General features: G+C 48.1%; 1 protein-coding gene across 1 annotated transcript in view; it reads right to left on the bottom strand.

Moving 5' to 3' along the window:
* The window catches only part of ALPL (alkaline phosphatase, liver/bone/kidney), a 36,887-nt gene extending 28,178 nt beyond the window's left edge, over positions 1-8,709 (bottom strand). The window contains exon 1 of the mRNA XM_005859676.2: positions 8,689-8,709. The gene's annotated coding sequence lies outside the window, so the exon portion shown is untranslated. The remainder of the gene's footprint in view (positions 1-8,688) is intronic.
* Positions 8,710-19,894: the final 11,185 nt, after the last annotated feature.

Consider the following 19,894-nt stretch of genomic DNA (forward strand, 5'->3'; position numbering starts at 1 on the left):
GGGCTCCTGCAAGACCGAATTGGGCGGCGGTAGCTGCCCCAGAGAGGGAGAGAGCACGAGGAGCAAGGCTGAAGACGGGCCCAGGAACGTTTCAGCTCAGGGTCAGGGATAGGAGACCTGCCCCTGTCTCAGCCAAGCCCAGTGTCTCTGGCAAGCCTGGTTGGCCGGCACTCGATTCATTCACGGTCAGAATTATTTATGGCTGCCAGGAGGCAGCCTCTGAGTGCAGGGCCCAGAAGGGAATGCGTGGTGGTCAGCGTGGGCTGCAGGTCAGACCGAAGGAGGGACTTCCCCCAGGGGGCAGTGGGCCAGGTGCTGGGCATGGAGCACAACTCAGACCTCTGGCTGCTGACAGCCGGTCAGCAGAACACAGACGTGGGAGTGTCCGGGGAGGCTCGGTGGCAGCCTGCCTGCTTCCAGGCCATTTTGTCGTCAAGGCTCTGATGAGGTGCCAGCTGTCCCGCGTGCACCTCCAGCCTCTGCACACTGCGTTCCGGGTCTGGAATGTTCCCTGCTGTTCACCCGATGAAGTCCTCCCACCACCCTTTCACCCCGACCTCAGCTTTGTGGAGCTGCCCCACCCCACACCAGCCCTAGCAGAAATTATAGCTCCTCCCCAAGCGCCCAGAACCCCAGGAGGCCCTGGAGACCTGGTTGAATTTCTCGGACTCTCTGTGTTGCCTCTTCCCCATGGTGTGAGCTCCTAGAGAGCAGGGATCTGGCTCTGAGGATGGTGGCCGCCCCCGGGCTGGTGGAGCCTGGCGCCCGGCCCCCTGGGTGGGGGTGTCCATAGGTGGGCGGAAGGGTGGCGGGGTCCATGGTGACTGGCTGCAGAGGCCGCTCAGCGGCAGTAAGAGTGAGCTCTGGAGCCAGGGCTCCAGGTTCGGATCCTGCCTCTGCCCATCTCAAGCTGGGGAGTTCAGGGCCAGTGATCCCTCGCCTCTGTGCCTCAGGCATCTCACCTGCAAAGTGGGAGAGTAACAGAAGCCAGAGGGAGTTGGAAGGATTCTACGAGTTCATACAGAGACAGGCTTAAAGCAGAGCCCAGGACAGGGTCAGTGTTCAATGAATGTTGGCCAGCAGCTATGGTCACGGGTGGGGAGGACGGACTGATGGGCAAGTGGGAAGACGAGGGGCTGTAGCTGAGAATGGGCAGACCCTTCTCTGCCCTCTCGGCCAGGTGGCCATTTGCCGACCTGCTCACGTGGGAGGCCCGCAAGGTCTTTCTAGGAACCTAAGGCTCACCGGCCTGCTGTGCACCTCCACTTGGTGGGGTATCCGATTAAGGGGTAGTGGTCCCAGCTCTTACAGTCAAAGGAGTCTGTCTGTGTTTCCTGAGAGAACCAGATCTCTCTGTCTGTCTGTCTGTCTCCGTGTCTCTCTCTCTCTCTCTCTCTCTCTCTCTCTCTCACACACACACACACACACACACACACACACACACACACAGATTCGCGTGGGAGGAAGCAACCCACCAGGCAGCCTGATGCTTTCTTTTCCTCCTGAAGGACAGATAGAGAGAACATCCAGGGTCAGCCAGAAGCTTCCATGGAGCGGGTGGGAAGACAGCCGGGCTGGAGGGGTTGAGAGGAACAGAGAGAGAGAGAGAGAGAGAGAGAGAGAACGCTCCGGGCAGGAGGACCCGCATGTGCAGAGGCGAGGAGGCAGCAATGCAGGATTGAGCCCGACAGGAGGACCCACATGTGCAGAGGCGAGGAGGCAGCAATGCAGGATTGAGGTCAGGGAGACAGACAGGAGCCAACAGTTGGCAACAGAGGACAGAGCGGCAGCCTGGACCGACCACAAAGGGTTTGCTCCCTGAGCTCGGCCTGGCCTGGTCGAGAGCAGCCCCTTTGCATGCCCGTCTCGTTGACAAGCCTCGTCGCCAGCCCATTTTCCAGGTGAGGATGTTGAAGCTCAGATGCTCTGCCTCTTGCCCAAGGCCACGCGGCAGAGCTGGAACCAGAAGTGGCAAGGGTCTGGGTTCTGGAGTCAAAGAGTTTTCTGGGGCTCCCTGAGGTACCTGGCCGTGAGGGCAGATGACTGGGCCAGTCAAAATTCAACTGGTGGGAGGAGAGCTGGCAGCCGGGAGGCGGGGAGGGGGAGGGCAGGGCCCAGGGACAGCGCTCCTCAGGCCTGCGGTGGCCGGAGCGCCCACGCAGAGCAAGGTCAGGGAAGCTGCTCTAGGGACACACAGGCTTCCACTATCCCACGGAGAGGACATGTTCTGTTCCAGGCCACCTGGCTCTGAGCCAACCCTGGAAGCGGAGAGGGGTGGGAGCAGGGGCCATGTACTGAGTTTCTCTGAGACGTTGGCCACCCCTCATACTCTGGTACTCAACACTCCTAGTGCAGGACCCCCTCTGGCACTAGTTGGGGCGCTCCCGTCCCCGCTCTCACAATCCACAATAAGGAAGGCACAGAGAGGGTACATGACCTCCCCAGGGTCACACAGCACATCAGTGGCAGGATAGGTCTCCCATTAACCAGCTAAGAATTTGGGAGCTTTTACTGGAAGTACAAGGCGGTCTGCAAGGCAATGTGGATGCCAGTGTCTTGGAATTCCAGACATTAATGATTTGTGTCAGCAGAAGAGAACATTTCAGACTGTTCTAGAAAAATCCTTACTTTACTTACTCTGTCATTGTATTCTTAATAACAGCGAACCTTTCCATAGCTCTTACTATGTGCCGGCATTGTTCTAAACACCGTGCCTATATTCACTCATTTAATCCCACAACAACCTGTGAAATAGGCAATATTGTCCCTGGTTTTTAAAAAAGAGGCACAGAGAGGCGAAGTGGCTTGCCCAAGGCGACAGAGCCAGGAAGTAACTAAGCCAGAATTCAGCGGTATTTGTTGATGTTCCCGTCTCCACAGAAAAGGGTCAACTCCTAAAGCCGCCGGCAAGACCTGAAGGGAACACCTGTTCTCTCCGCCATGTGTACATTGTGTATTTGTAGATGAATGGATTTCCTGCAGCTACTATTGACTCATACTCACTGCACTCTTCCCAGATGTCATTTCATGATATGTGCACCACAGCCCCTAGAGGGAGGACTTCCCCTTGTCCCTACTTTATTTTACTTATTTATTTTTAAATATATTTTTATTGATTTCAGAGAGGAAGGGAGAGGGAGAGATAGAAACATTGATGATAAGAGAAAGCCATTGATCGGCTGCCTCCTGCACACCCCCTACTGGGGATCGAGCCCTCAACCCGGGCATGTGCCCTTGACCGGAATCGAATCCGGGACCCTTCAGTCCGCAGGCTGATGCTCTACCCACTGAGCCAAACCAGCTAGGGCTATCCCTATTTTACAGAAGAAAGGTGAGATGACTTGCCAGAGGCCACATCTAAGACTGACCGAATCCAGGTCCCTGAGCTGTGCACCACCCCTATGTGATCCCCGACACACTGCCCCTCCCCCACGACCCCTTCGGCTGGTCCTCGCGCAGGACACTGGGCCACCATGGCTCTCCCTGCTTCTGGCCCCCGTGCTCCACACACCCTGGCAGCCCTTCCCTAGGAGAGGAAGCCTCCATCCCACAGAGGGCCCCACACGGCCCTGGAAGAGGAGACTGAGGCGGCTCTGGACTGTGGGAAATGGGCCATGAACTTGTAGCTGCTGGGGTGGTGGCCAGCATAAGCAGCATCCCTGGTGGCGTGTGCAGGGGGCTGTGAATGCCCTGCTTGCGTCAGAGCAGGGAGTGCATTGATGCTTCCAGAGGTAGCTCCGGATAACGATGGTCCTCACAGTCCCAGAGAAGCTTCCAGCCGGTGGAGGCTCCTGGCCGCTATTGCACCGATCTCCTCCGTGACCCTGGGAGGGACCAGGGCAGGGGCTACGCCCCAGATGAGAAGCCAAGCGCACAGCTTGGCAGAGTCCCCCTTGCTTACTGGCTTCTTTGCCTTTCTGGGCCTCAATTTCCTCTTATGGTCAGTGGGGGTCATCCCAGGGCGTGCCTGTCACTGTACTATTGCGAGAATGAGAATTCAACAATAAACAGTGAGATAAAGGTCAGGGGTCTGGCACGTATGAAACATTCAGTAAACGTTAGCCAGTTGTAATAGTGATAACAAGTGTGCCAGGCACAGTTCTAAATGCTTTACCTCCTCACAACACTGTTTAGTAGGTGCTATCATTGCTCCCAGAGAAGTTAAGCAACTTGGCCAAGGACACACAGCTATTAGCAGGACACTATGAAGACGAGGGAAGGGAGGTCTTAATGGAGCACCTACCATGTGCTGGGAGCTTTTTGCTCAGCTTCCCAAGAGCCCAGTGAGGTGGGATTGGTCAGCTCAGGGTCAGAGAGAAAACTGAAGCTCAGACAGGGGGTGGAAGGTGCAGGGTCACACAGCAACCACGTGGGAGAGCTGGGATCTGGCCAGGCCTGTCTGGCTCCCTGTCCAGTGTGCTTGCTACCCCCATCACAGTCATATGCCAACTTCCGTCACGGCTGGAAGACCTGATGTCCCGGCCACCCCAGATACAGGAGGCTGGCGTGAGCGTGGCAGCTGACCTCACTCCGAGAGAGAGAGAGAGAGAAGTGACTGCTGCCCGACTCCCACCGTGTCTGTGCCCACACTGTCTCATGACCACCCTGGCCGGGCTGCTCCCTCCACGCCGACCAGCTCTTCCTGGGCTGTCACGTGATTGCCGCCTCCCTGGGGACTGTCATATCTGGACAAAGCACTCCTTGCATGAAGGGAGGGCCTCCGCCACATTGGCCCCCAACCTCCCAGGTCAGCCGCTCTGGGTTTCTAATTCTGCACAGAGAGGCTGAGTGCTCAAGGGCTGTGTCCTCATCTGCAAACCAGGGTAATTAATGCCATTCTGCCTCTGATATTGGCTTCTTTGGGGGGGGGGTGGGGGGGGGCGGGGATGAAGGCACATGTTTCTATGGCTTCCCACTGCCCGCCTCTGATGACTGTAGTGGAGATTTGCAGTAACTTATGGCCACTCAGAATCCATTTCTCCTTCCTAAGAGTACAGCAGTTTCCTTTGGGAAGCGACTCCCCTTTCAGCCAGTGGTTCAGGTGGGAGACTTTCTCCACCTGGATGGTGTGTTGTGGGGTGTGAGGTGGTGGGGAGCCTGAAGATAAAGCAACCCCTCAGCAGGTCGAATAACGAGATGCAGAGAATCTGAGTCTTTGGGGACATTGTTTGAGCTCCTCGGTGCAGCCAGGCCTGGAGCCTACGCCCGAACATCATAGTTACACGAGCTCATTAATTCCCCTTATCGTTTGCCTGGGACTTTTGGTTGCTTGAAACACAGAATCTGACCTCAGGACTCCGGTTCCGTTTTTCTCTGCCATTGTAAGCGAGCACATCATGGCCTACTCAGCCAGCTGTCCGCACCAACGAACAAATCTTGCAAACAAGCTCAGGGTGGGTCAATAAGTTTCAAGTTCATGGTAAAATATGAGTCCAACTGAATACAAGTCAGGTTCTCTTCGAATCTATAAACTTGTAGACGTCGTGTAGAAGGGCCTCCTCGGAGGGACTCGGACCCTCCCCTCACAACAGGTTGCTGTCAGTTGAGTTTAACAACTCTGACCACTGGGTTCCAAGTGCCGACTGTGTGCCTGCCCTGCGCTTGGGGCTGCCGGTGCCAGCTCCGATCTGGGCACTTCAGTCTAATGACGATTGGTCATGATACACATGCTTACGGGTTTTACACAAAAGCCCTAGAAAGTCCGTGAACGGGGGAATACTTCTGCACCCATTTCACAGAGAAGGAAACAGCTCAGAGAGGTGAAGTGACTTGCCCAAGGTCCTTCCATTAAAGTGGGGCAGGGCCAGGACATGCCCCCGGATCTAACCTGGCTCCAAACCCAGTGCTTTCTCTCCTAGCCTTTGGGGTGGCAGGGATGGCACTGGTCATTTCTTTGAGGTGGTTTGTTCCACGTAGGGGCAATCAGAGTGGATTAAAAACCAAAGGAAAGAGGAAAACCAAGGATCATGGACTTCCTGTTTCCCAAGGGTCTTGGCTCCTTGGGAAGTCCCAGTGCTCAGGCCCACCCAGCTCTACTCTCCTACAGGGCTCACCCTCTGCAGACTGTGGCCAGAGAGGGGCCAGGCACTACCCTGAAATCCAGGGCCCTTTCCTGGGCAGCCTTTGGCACCCCAAGCAACCTGTCCTGGCTTCGCTCATGCCTCTGCCCTCCACCTCTAAGCTCCAGCTGACGCTGACTCAACATTCCCTATGCACTAGGGCCTTCCCTATGTGCTATTCAACCAACATTCGTTCAACCACTGCTTATTGAGCACCTACTATAAGCCAGGTGCTGCTCTAGGTGCTGAACAAAACAGCCCAATTCCTGCTAGTGGGGAGAGCAGACAAGGAAAAAAAGTAGAATACCAGGTGGTGGTAAGTTTGATGGAGAAAAAGAAGGCAGGGAGGAGGATGGGGAGGAGAGGTGGCATTTACAGTTTTAAATAGACAGGTCAGAGAAGGTCTCACTAAAAAAAGAATCCTGCTGTCGCCTTGCAATAATCCCATGCAACCGAGAATGTGATTTCCAAATTGCAGATAAGGGAAGGAAAGTTTCAGGATTAAATCTCAGGCTCCTGCGTGCCAATCTAACCAGTTGTCTCCCACGGGCCATCTCCCCTCACGGTACCCAATGGTACTCGGGGCCCTTTTGCAGATGAAGAAACTGAGGCTCCGAGAGGTGAAGCCATGTACCCAGACCCACGGGAATACATGGCAAGGCCAGGGTTCAGCCCCGGGGCCGTCCTCTGGGACTGCCTCTGGGCAAGACCCACATCTGCTTCTGCAGGCCTCCCGCTCCCGCTCCAGCTCCAGCTCTGGGCTTGTTGAAACTCGATCCTCCTCTTAGCTGATTCCACGTCCTCCAAGAGTCCTCCTCCCTCTCCCAGAGGCCCTTTGGCTCTCTTTCCCAGGTCATATGAGCCCCTCATTGTCCAACCCACCCTTGCTCTGTCTCTTCAATTAACTTCTGGCCCATCACTAAGCCCACATTAGCACGAAACCTACAAAAGACATCTTGGGCATGGCCCAGGGCAGGCAGACAGCTGGAGCACACATGTAAGGGGGTAGGGAGCGTCTCACTACGCTTTCCCATCTGAGTTTGTTCGGTAATCCCCAAACCCAGGCTAATCGTTCTGAACACGGCGGTGTTGTAGAGAGACGCTGGCCATGGAGTAGGTGGTCCTGGGTTCAGTCCTGGCCATGCAGCTTTGTGACCTCCAAAGGTCACTGGAGCTGCAGATTCTTCATTTGCAAAAACAGTACTAGTCACCCCTCTCTTGCAAGGTTGTTATAAAGATAAACGGCGATGGAGAGCACCTGTCAAGACATAACATTTAATAGACAGCGAACTGAGAAAACCCTTAGCAGTGCCCGGCAGACAAACATCAAGAATTTGTTGAACTGAATGGAGAAGTCTGTATAACGGGGCACAACCACCAGCAGCAGAACAATAGCTGCATTCATCGGGCTCCTACACTCTGAGGTCGGCACTGTTAGTATCAATCCCATTTTACAGAAGAAGAAGGGGGGGCACAGAGAGGTCAAGCCACTTGCCTACAGTCACACAGCAGGCAAGTGGTAGGGATTATGCACCCAAACTGTCCAAGTCCAAAGTACTAGCTCTTAACCATTACGCTAGGCTGGTACGTCGAGGCTGTGCGGGTTGAAATAACTGCTCACGGAAACATAGTGATTAAGTGCTGACCCAGGAGGGGATCGTGGCCAGTGTCACTCCAGAACCTCTGTTCTTAAGCAACCACCAGCTTGTCAGAGCGAATAGGGACTCTAGGAATAGTCTAGCCCTACCCAACACTCTCTTCTTACCCCCAGCAGGAGCCTAAGGTCCAGAGAGGTAGTGTGACCTGTCCAAGGTCACAGAGCCAGGGCAAGCACCCTAGTTCCCTAATTCCAGAACCCCACACCATCACTGAGTATCACACTGACCAGGAGGAGCCATCAGGAAGGAATCTTGAGGATGCACAAGAATTTTTCCAGCAGAAATAGAGAAAAGGCCGTTTAAGCAGAGGGAACAGCCCATGGAAAGGTCTAGAGGCCGTGAAGGTCTCTTTTTTGAGAACAGTGAGCTGTAAGATGAGTGCAAAGGCTGGGATAGGGGCAGACGGAGGATGAGGCCAGTGTTTCATATTGAGTATTTCCACCTGTTGTTTTATTTAACACTTTCTTATTGTTTTATGTTGCTACTATCTTTCATTATTCCTTCTGCATGTTTCTAATGCTTATTTAAAATTCTTGGCCCGTTGGTTCTCATATCGCCGACTCCAGTGGTATCTCTAATCAGGTTGCCGGTTCTCTTCCTAAGCCATTATGCTCTGATGCAGTGCACATGGGACCACACACATTCCGCCCTAAGACTAACAGTGAGGGAGGATGAAGATAGATGGCCCCTCCCCTAAATCAACCCTAGAGTAATAGAGCAAAATGTCATTAAACCTGGGAAACTATGGGGAAAACAGAATCTCCTGGGGAGGCAGGAGGGGGGTTTTAAACTGGTGTGTGTAGGGGGAGGAGGGTGCTGCTGCCAGGAGAGGGGTCAGGGAGTATTCTCCATGCGGTGGAGAATACTGTGGGAGAATATAGGGGTTGATTTCTGCTCATGTCTCTTTGCATCAAGCCTTCCCCAGTAACCTCCCTCTCCCCACCCACCCCCAACCCCCCATACACACGTACACGCACTGCCCTGGAACAATGAGGCCAATGCTCTCACTTGGACACCAGCGGCCCAGGCCGATGGCAAGTATCTGCTGGGGTAACTTCAGGGCAGTGCAGCAGGCAACCTGGAATTGCAGGAATCAGTCACTCCACCACCCCTTCCCTTCCAGATCTCCAGTCTGGTGGATTCGGACCTGGACAGGCAGCCCCCTCCCCTGGCGGCTTCTTCCTGGGATGCTGAGTGTGAGGCCCAATCCTGTGGAGTTATTTACTAGGAGGGCTGGGGGAAATGGTGATGTGCCGGGAGCCGGTCCATCCTTGCTGCTTGACACAGTTGCTGCAGGGAAGAAACATCTGCACAGCATATGTTTCAAGGGACCTGGCGTATATGGCATACTGTTCTTAATGTGTTTGCTCCCCTTCTTGGAGCTATGTGTTTTAACCAAGGTCACCTCTCCGAGAAAGGTTGTTTCCCCAGGTAGGGATTTTCCCCTGAAGTTAGGGAGGGAATAAACCCCCTTAACTAAGTGCCAGGCGGGTAGTTAATCACTGTAACTAAGAACAATCACGCTTAAACTACATAATCTTTACTCCCTGGAATGGAGATAAGAAACGCCCTAACCTTTGGAATAGAGATCGATAGGATTAAAATCAACTGGTATAAATACAGATGTAACAAGACAACAGGAGACAGAACCTAGAGACAGGACTTGGCTGGAGATCCTATACAGAACTTCGTTGGAGATCCGGACCAGAACTTTGGCTGGAGATCCTGGCCCTGGCTGGAGATCCTAACCAAAACTTCAACTTTGGCTGGAGATCCTGGCTAGACCCTGACAAGAGAACCCAACTATGCTGATCAACTGAATGCTACCTCCGTGTCCTTCCTTCTTCGACTCCGTCCACACCTTTGGGGACCCCTGGACCTGCTGGGGTTGGACCCCAGCAGTGATGCCAACCCCGGTAAGAAGCTGTGTGTTCCTTGTGCCTGGGGTGGGGAAGGGGAGAGCCTCCCCTCCGGGACTGTCATTTCCTTGGGCTCGGTGCTGACAGAGACTAGGGTCAGGCTTAGATCCTTTCCAACGCCAGAGAGAATAGCTGAAGACCCCCAGGAAATGAGTTCCTGGGTTAAAAAACAGGAAATCCAAGGAGCACAATGGCTTCAAACGAAACAAACGGATTAGAGAAGCCACTGGAATTAGCCGTGTTCAACAAATGGACTGAGAATTTTAAATAAGCATTGGAAACAGTCAAAAGAAATAAGGAAAGATATTAGCAAAACAAAATAGAACAAGAAAGTATTAAAGGGCCCAAATGGAAACGTTCTATATGGAAAACCAGCTGAAATAACAAACATAATAGGCGGAATGGGCATGGCAGCTGAGGAATGAGACAGGGAACTGGGGTATCAGATGGAGAAACACTTCCACGAGGGAGCCAGGGAGGATTAAGAAACAGATAACATCAAAGAAATGGTAAAACATCAGTTAAAAGTTAAAACATCAACTCAAATCTTATTCCACTAATTTGAAATGGATCATAAACCAAATTATGAAACCAGATTTATATAGCTTCTAGAAGGAAACATAAGAGGATATCTTCATGACTTTGGGGTAGGCAGGAAGTCCTAACTTCATAAAAGAAAAAAATTGATAAATTGGACTTCACCAAAATTTAAAATTTCCTCTCATTGAAAGATACCAGTAAGAAATTGAATAGACAAGGCACATAATAAAAAAGAATATGCTCTCTGGCCGGTGTGGCTCAGTTGGTTGGACATTGTCCCCTGCACTAAAAGATTGCCAGTTCTATTCCTGATCAGAGCACATGCCCAGGTTGTGGGCTCGATCCCCGGTGGGGAGCATGCAGGAGGCAGTCGATCAATGTTGTACTTTCACATCGATGTTTCTCTCTCTCTCTATCTCTCTCTCCCTCCCTCTCTCTTTAAAAAAAAAATCAACAAACTATTCTTTAAAAAAAAGAATAAAAGAATATGCACAGTACGGATAGCTGACAAAGGACTTGTATCCAATAAAGAACTCCTAAGTTGACAATGGGAGGGAACTTGCTGGAGTGATAGAAATGTTTTGATTGTTTTTTTAAATCTTGTTTTGTGGTCATGGTTACAAGGTAATGTGCATTTGTCAAAACACATTAAATTGAACACTTAAGATCAATGCCTTTTACTGTATGAAAGTATGCATCAACAAAAAAAGAGAGATGGGTGTATAAGTGCCAAATCTAGATAATAGGAGTCCCAGGCGTGGAAAATAAATCAAGGGAGGAAATACTTGAAGAAATAATAAAGATAACTTTAGAAGTAAAAAATGATGAACGATCTCAATTTGAAAGGGACCCCAATATAGCAAACAGGACAAATGAGAAAAAATGCACACCTAGAAATATTATAGTGAATATTAAAGACAATAAAACAACCCTACCCAGTTTTGCTCAGTGGCTAGAGCATCAGCCTGCAGACTGAAAGGTTCTGGGTTTGATTCCGGTCAAAGGCACATGCCCGGGTTCCGGGCTCAATCCCCAGTAGGGGGTGTACAGGAGGCAGCCGATCAATGATTCTTTGTCATCATTGATATTTCTATCTCTCTCTCCCTCTCCCTTCCTCTCTGAAATCAATGAAAATATGTTTTAAAAAAGACAACAAAAACATTCTAAAAGTTCAGAAGAACAGATCAATTAAAGAAATAAGTATCAAATTGAATTGACCAAAGTACCAAAGAAAATAATTTGAACTGAGAATTTTATATCTAGCTAAACTGTCATTTAAATGTTAAAAGCTAGTAAAAATTATTTAAACTGTTTCCATTTGGGGGGTATTATAAATAAAGCTCCTATGAACACTTATGTGTGAATCTTTGTACAGGTATAATTTCATTTCTTTTGAGCAAATCCTTAGGATTGGAATTGCTGGATCATGTGGTAAGTATGCTTCACTTTATAAGAAATGGCCAAAGTCACTGTACTAAATTACATTCCCATGTTCAAGGGCCCATGTTTGTACAAAAAGAGACCATATTTTTTCCAAAGTAACTACTTAAGTATAGAAACAAATTCCACAGATGATATTAAAGATATGGAAGGCTGACCAAATAACTTAGTAAAGTTTAGTGTTAACAAAATTCACAGATCAAAGAAAAGAACAAGAAGAACATCTATCTAAAACAACTCAGAATTAAAAATCCCAGATAATTTTAATCTGATATCAAGGGGGCTAAAGGGCATGTTGGTGAAGAATAAGGGTTGAAGGGGAAGAGGGAGACCAAGGGGACTGAGAGAATGCTAATCTTGTCTTTGTGGGGGAAAGCTATTGCTATTTTTAAGTAATTAACATTAAAAATAAAACAGAAAAATCAAGATAAATTGAAATAAAAAAGCAGGATGATAGAAACAAAGTACATACACACACATTCTTTTCAGGAACACTCAAACATTTTATAAAAATTGACCAGAGCTCAAGCCTCATATTTTAAATAGCAGGTTTCACATAGTTTACATTCTCTGACCATCGTACAATTAAGTTATGTTTTTAAAAGGACAAACAATTCCCCATACGTGTAGAGATTAAAAACATCCCTAATAACTCATAGAACAAAGAAAAGTCATAATAGAAATTTAAACTTACTTAGAACTGAATGATAATAAAAACACTTATAAATTGTGGAATGTAGCAAAGAAAGGCTAAGAATTAAGTAGCTAAGTGTCCAACACTTAGAAAAACAGAAACCTTCCCAAAATAAAAGGAGATTCTATAAAGCAGAAACGAACAAAACAGGAAACAAAGACTCGATTGAGATAAAAGCTACAAGATGGTATTTTTTTAAAAAGTCAGTAAACTTCAGGCAAGAGTAGAGAAAGAGAGAGAGAGAGAACACACAATTGTTATGGAAAGAATACTAAGAACATGCTATAAGCAAACTTATGAAAACACATCTGAAAAAGTAGATTAAATGCATATATTCCTAAAAATATAACTTGCCAAAACTGACTCAAGAAGAAATAAAGAACCTGAATAATATATTTTAAACAGTAGTTAAAATTTTTCCACAAAGAAAACATAGGCTGAGATGATTTTATAGGTGACTTCTATCAGACTTCAAGAAACACATTATCTCAAGTTTACCCAAATATTTCAAGAGAATAGTAAAAGAGAAAATATTACCAACTAATTTTATAAGGCCATTATAATTGCAATTCCAAGGCAGAAAAGTACAACATACAAAGTAAAAATTAGAGGCACATTTTATTCATGCAAACTTATGTAATTCTAAACACAATATTATTACACCATAACCAAATATCACATAATGAACAAGTTAGGTCTATCCTAGGAATACAAGAATGGTTTAAAACTTGAAAATCTATACATATATTAACTACATTAACAGATTAAAAGAGAAACGCCATATAATCATCTCAAGACACTTTCTGAATGCATTTAATACAATTCAACACAAATTATTATTTTAAAAACACTCTCAAATAAGTTATGAGTAGAAAAGAACTTCCTTAACCAGAAAAAAAGCAATTTATAAAAAATATGTAACACGTATATTCTAAGTGAGGAAACTTTAAAACAGTGGTTCTCAAACTTCCTAATGCCACGACCCTTTAATACAGTTCCTCATGTTGTGGTGACCCCCAATTTCATTGTTACAAATTGAACATAATTAAAGCATAGTGATTAATCACAAAAACAATATGTAATTATATATGTGTTTTCCGATGGTCTTAGGCGACCCCTGTGAAAGGGTCGTTCGACCCCCAAAAGGGTCGCGACCCACAGGTTGAGAACCGCTGCTTTAGAACATTCTCTTTAAAATAAAAATCAAGGCAAAGATACTTCGTACCACTATTTTTATGTAAGATTGTACTGCCAGTCCTAGACAGTGCAATAACATAAGAAAAAAGATTAAAAGCATAAAGATTAAAAACACAAAAAAACTATCATTATTTGTAACTGATTGTCTACACAGAATCTACAGACAGATGATTGGAAAAAGAGTTGAGCAAGTTAGTTTGATAACATCAAAATGCAAAAACATCTACTGCATCTCTATATATCAGCAACAAAGACAACTGGAAAACAAGAAAAAATGGGAATCTAGACAGAAAAAAAATTGAGTTGGATCTCTATCTTATACTAGATGGATCAAGTTCTTAAATGTGAAGGAAAAAAAAACCTAACACACACACACACACACACTTTAAAACATTTAGTAGAAACTGTAGGTGAATAGCTTTTTGACCTTGGGATGAGGCACACTTTCTTAAACAAGACCCCAAAGCACTAACTGTTAAATTACACTGTATTAAATTTTAGAATTTCCATTTCCAAAACATGATGATACTCAGGAATATAAAGAACTATTACAAATTAATAAGAAAAGCCCCCCCAAAAGGTGGGGGGACAAATAGAAAAAGGGGCAAAAGACATTCCCACTAGAGAACTCACACATGTACTCATACAAACCAGCCTCACTGGTAATCAGGGAATTGCAAATCAAGTCCACATGAGAAATCCTTATACTTATCTGGTTGGAAAAAATTAAGAAGTCCAATAATACTGTATATTGCAGAAGATGCAGACCATGAGGACTTCTCATATATTACTAGTGGGAATGTAAACAGATACAATCATCATGGAAAACAGTTTGCTCCTATCTTGTTAATACTGAACAAATGTTCATAGATCCTATGACTTAATAATTCCACCCATAGGTATATATCAAGAGAAAATCTCTAAATTCATTCATTAGAAAGCATGTACATGAATATTCATAGATGCTTTTCCACACTAGGAAAAACTTGAAAATAACCCAAATGCCATTAACAAGAAATTGCATAAATAAAACTTGTGGCAGTTGCCCAGTGGAGTACAACAATATGGATGAATCTCAGCAATATAAGATTGAATGAACAAAAAATGTCTCAGGAGATTGTGCACGACAACCTTTCATATAGATATATTTTTTCACCTACATGATTTTTTTTCTCATTAAACTTTGTTCTAATGGGTCTCAAAATTCTGTGACATGTAAGTACTAATCAAAACAGGCAAAGGGGCCCGGCTGGCATGGCTTAACCTATGAACCAGGAGGTCACAGTTCGATTCCTGGTCAGGGCACATGCCCCGGTTGCAGGCTTGATCCCCAGTAGGAGGTGTGCAGGAGGCAGCCAATCAATGATTCTCTCTCATCATTGATGTTTCTATCTCTCTCTCTGAAATAATAAAAATATATATTTAAAAAATAAGTTAAAAAAGGCAAAGGGAATGAGAAACTCCAGATACCAATATATGAAACATATATATTTTATAATAATACTAATAAAAATATTAATAAAAATAATTTTAAAAGGCAAGAAAATGAGAAACCCCTGATTCAGGATAGTGGTTACCCCACAGGAAGGAGGGTGGCTGGGAGAGGGCTGAAGGAGTCCAAAGGACGATGTCAATTACTGTCAACATGCTAGCCCTGGTACTGGATAACAGTTCACAGGTATTTTAAATTTATTTTTAATAGACAAGAGGGCCATTAGGGACCAATGATGAGAGTGCTTGAAACAAGGATCATGCGTAATCCTTCTATAGGCCCCAGGGTCCATAAAATAATTTAAATGAAAGCAAAAATGCTCAATAAATATTCACATTTTGCCAAGCACTATGGAAAGTTGTTGACATGCATTACAGCTCACTGAATCCTCAACAATCTTTTAAGCCAAAAGCATTCAATAGTTCCCCCATCACCATGGCTTTGTCTTCCAACGTTTCAGTTACCTGCAGTCACCCACAGTCCGAAAATATTAAATGGAAATTTCCAGAAATAAACAATTCATAAGTTTTAAATTGTGCACCATCCTGAGTAGCGTGAAGAAATCTCTCGCTGTCCCACTCCAGCCTGCCCAGAACATGAATCATCCTTTGTCCAGAGTGTCCACGTAGTAGATGCTACCCGCCCAGTGGTCACTTAGTAGCCATCTCAGTTATCAGATGGCCTATAGCGGTATCGCCACGCTTGTATTCGAACAACCCTGATTTTACTTAATAGAGCGCTAAGTAGTGATACTGGCAATTCGGATTTGCCCAAGAACAGCCGTAAAGTGCTTCCTTTAATGAAAAGATGAGTACAGTACAATAAGGTATTTTGAGAGAGAGAGAGAGACCCCATTCACGTAACATTTATTAAGTACATTGCTAATATTGTTCTACTTCATTATTAGCTACTGTAGGTAATCTCTTACTGTGCCTATTTTATAAATTAAATGTGATCATAGGTGTTCGGTCCATCCACAGTTCCAGGCATGCACTGGGGTCTTGAACCGTGTTCCCCGTGGGTAAAGAGGGACTACTGTAGTGCTAGCCCTGTTTTCAGAGTAAACTTGGCCATGATCAATCCTAAAGAACCTGCTCTGAACGATGACCCTTAACCAGGCCCCCGAGTCTCACCTTCCTCCTGTCAAACTAGGCAAGGTATGTAACTCTTGGCAAACAGTGATTAATAAATGTCAGCCTTAAGTCAGAGAGGTTGTGAGGGCATATTGGCGAGAAGTTGGTTGGTGGCAGGGGACCCAGATCCAGTCCCATCACCTCCCATTGTGACCTTGGGAGGCGTCACTTCGTTCTGGGCTCAGCTACCCGGTCTGTCCCTGGGGAGGGGGGGGAGTGTCGAGCCCCAAAGGCCATTCCTACTCAAACTGTTTTTAAAGGGGCCATTCAACAAACGGGAAGTCACCCTACCCCTTACTTCTCCTGGCCCCTGCTCATTCTTCCAGAGCCCAGCGGATGTCGACAAGCTCGGGGTCCTGCGCATCTTTCTAACACCATCTCCTGGCCCCGGCACCGCCCAGACCTTCTGTGCCCCTGCTCGTCCCTCGGGATTTCTGCACTGGCTGTTCTCTTGCCCGGAACACTTGCTTGGCTCACTTCCTCCCATTTTCCAGTTCAAAGGCCACGTTCTCCGAGCCCTTCCTCCCCACGCCGCGTGAAGAAGCCCCACCGCACCCCAGCCCCTCACTATTGCCCAAGCCAGTGTATCTTCTTCCCAGGGCTCAGCACCACCTGAAGTTAAGGACTTGATGGGCTATCTCTTCCAGTGCAATGGAGCTCCAGGAGGAAAGACTGCAGCTCACGGCTGCACCCCCAGCACCTGGAACCACATCAGCTAGAAGATGCTCAGTAAATATTCGTTGGAGAAAAAGCAAACAAACAAGACTGAATGCTGCCTCCTCCAGAAATCCTTTGTGGTCATTCTGCCCAAGGCATGGCTAGGTGGCCTTCTCTGCTCCCGCGGCTCTTGCATTTTCCTTTACCCATCACCACCTGGGACCCTGTCTGTATCTGTTAACACAACCATCTCCCCACACACTGATGCTCTTTGAAAGCAAAAACGGGACCAGATCCATCTGTGAATTCCAGCACCAAGCCCTGAGCCTAGCTGGCATTGGGCTAAGGAAATGTTTGTTGAATGAATGAATGAATGAATGAATGTGCTCCTGTACTCACCTCCCCGCTTCCTGACTCTGCTTTCTCCTTCTCCACCTTGACAGGTGCCAAGAAACCAGCACCCACTGAGCAGACAAGAAAGGCCAACCCACAGGGACTTCCTAGAACAGGGGAAACCCCTTTCTTCTCCCACCAGGAGCTACTTCCGGTCAGTGAGGGGACAAAGCCTGAGGCCAGTGCTGTCCTTTGTCACAGGAATCATCCGGGCACAACAAAGTGAACAAGGACAGGTGTTCTCCCCATATTTTGCCCTCGCTGATGGGACAAGGAAGTTGACAGGCCTGCCTTGGAGCCCCAGCTAGAGGCTTCACACAGCTGAGCACTGCCCGGCCAGGGGCCAGTCGGGAAAAACTGGATTATTCAAATCATGTAGCTACTCAACAGGAAAAGGAAGGATCCTCCTCCTAAAAGGGGAAGTGAGGCAGGCAGGCCAGCCCAGGAACTTGGGCGCGCAAGGAGGAAATTTCAGAGCAAAGTTGTCACACAAGCCAGCGCGTTGAGATTTTCCACTCCAAGAAGACACTGGAAGCTTGAGATAGAACCCAGGAGGGTCAGGCCCGAGGCCAGAGTCCTGGACTGAGGCTGGGGCCCGTCCACCACTGAGGTTTCTGAGTGAGCAGCGGCTTCAGCCAGGCTAATTGCTCTGGCCTTCCCCTGACCCTGGTCCTGGAGACACCAGGACTGCCCCACTGGGCTCCCTACCTCCATCTCTCCCTTACCCCAGGAATCGTGCAGGGGACAGATAAACTCTGCACTTCTCAGCTCAGGGAGCAGGAAGTGTCACGTAGTCCATTGCTGCCTCCTATCCCCTCCCCGAGTTGGGCTCCGGGAAACCATCAGGTTCAAGAAGAGTTTAACCATCTGGCCTGCAGAGATTTATCTAATTAAGTGACTGCAAGCCCACACTCTGGAGCCAGGCTGCCCAGGTTCAAATTCCAGCTTTGCCAGTTATGAACTGCATGACCTTGGGCAAGTCCCTTCCCTTCTCTGTGCTTCTACTCACCTGTAAAAAACAGGGATTCCAGTACCTACCCTGTGGGAGGTCAAAGGGTGTGGAAAACACTTACTTAGCAGGCCCCATATAGGCATCCCGTGAATGATAACGCTTACTGTATTAGACAAATTAAGATGGTCTGGACCAGATATCCCCAACACAGACACGTCCTCCCTCCCTCACCAGAGGCAAAAGGGGAAAGACTCCAGGCTCTGGCTTCAAATCCCAGCGCCACTACCCACCAGCTCTGCAACCCCGGGCAGGTGACTCAACCACACTGAGCCCCGTTTCTGGCTCTAGATACTACAGATCGCAGCAGTATCTCCCTCCAAACTGGGGAGCTAGTCCGTGTGGCTGGGCAGTGCCAAAGAACTAGGGAGCTGACACAAGTCAGGGCTGCCCCAGACAGGGGCAAGCTGACAGAATGGTTTCACTTCCTGGGAACCTTCATCTGGGCCCCAGCTGCAGGGTGTGATGTACAGGTGGTCATTCACTCACCAAATGTGTATTAAGTGCATACTATTCACCAAGAAGCATGGTACATATAGATGTGTTACTCCATGTACAGCCGTTGCTATTATTATTAGTATCGTTATCATTATCATCATCATCATTATTATTAAAGAAATTGAGGTTAGGCGCTGGGGGTACATTTGTGAAGAAAATGAACAAAGACTGGTCTGAGGTATGACACTGGGGGAACCCACACCCGACAAAGGGCCTGAGCCGTCAATAGGAAAACTGGCTTGTCCTGCTGCCAATCACCAACAAACCGTTCGTGAGCTCGTGTCATGAATGGGAGAGGAAGACACAGTGGAGATCTGGGAGGGGCAGCCTGGGGTGGCTCAGGTGTCAAGCCAGCAGGACAGCCTTCACAGGCTTCCCCACGGAAACCAAGCCCTGCTGGGCGCAGAAGCCCCTGCCAGGGGTGGCAGCCTTTCACTCACTCAAACTCGTGTGACCTGGTGAGACACGGAATTCACGAATGACTCAGACGGGCTTCCTGCCCTTCAGGAACTCATGCTCAGAGCCAGGCACTATGTGGATCATCAGATTACAAAGGACTCGAGATTTCTGAGCAAGATTGAGAGGAGCAGCCATGATGCCAACTGGCCACTCGGGCAGGTGCAAAGGCAAAGATGCGAGGGACTGGGACACATTAAGAACGATCTTAGCCTGGGGTCCTGACCAGGGTTTGAGGGCTGGTTTTGCCACAGATTTGACTTGAGCCTCAACATTCCCTTTTGCAAAAGGAAGAGAATACTTCACGGGGCTGCCTGAAGGAGTCAGGGGGTTCATGAATAAGAAAGGGCTTTAGAAACAGAACAGCGTGATAGGCGCCTGGGAACTGAGGTTGGGACTATTAGAGTAACTCACCCAGTCGCATGGCTGGTTAAAACAGGAACTAGAATTGGTCCATCTGGGATGGGGGCCCAAGTCCAACCCCACATCAGCCCCAACAACCCACCCTGGGCTCCCCTGGGCCATCTGCTCAGCAAGGCGCAGGGAACAGGTAGGACACCGAATTCTCTGGCGGAGGGATCACCATTTGTCTAACGTGCAAGACGGAGAGGCCTCGGCTGTGCTACCCTCGTGTCTACGGAAGGTCCGCGTGGAAGAGCACCACTTCCCACAGGCAAATCAGAGCCACGGTCCTGAGTGAGGGATGGTGATGGCGAGCTGAGGAGGAGCAAGGACAGAGTCCAGCAGCC

Source organism: Myotis brandtii, unplaced genomic scaffold (assembly GCF_000412655.1).
Source record: "Myotis brandtii unplaced genomic scaffold, ASM41265v1 scaffold129, whole genome shotgun sequence".
Taxonomy (NCBI): domain Eukaryota; kingdom Metazoa; phylum Chordata; class Mammalia; order Chiroptera; family Vespertilionidae; genus Myotis; species Myotis brandtii.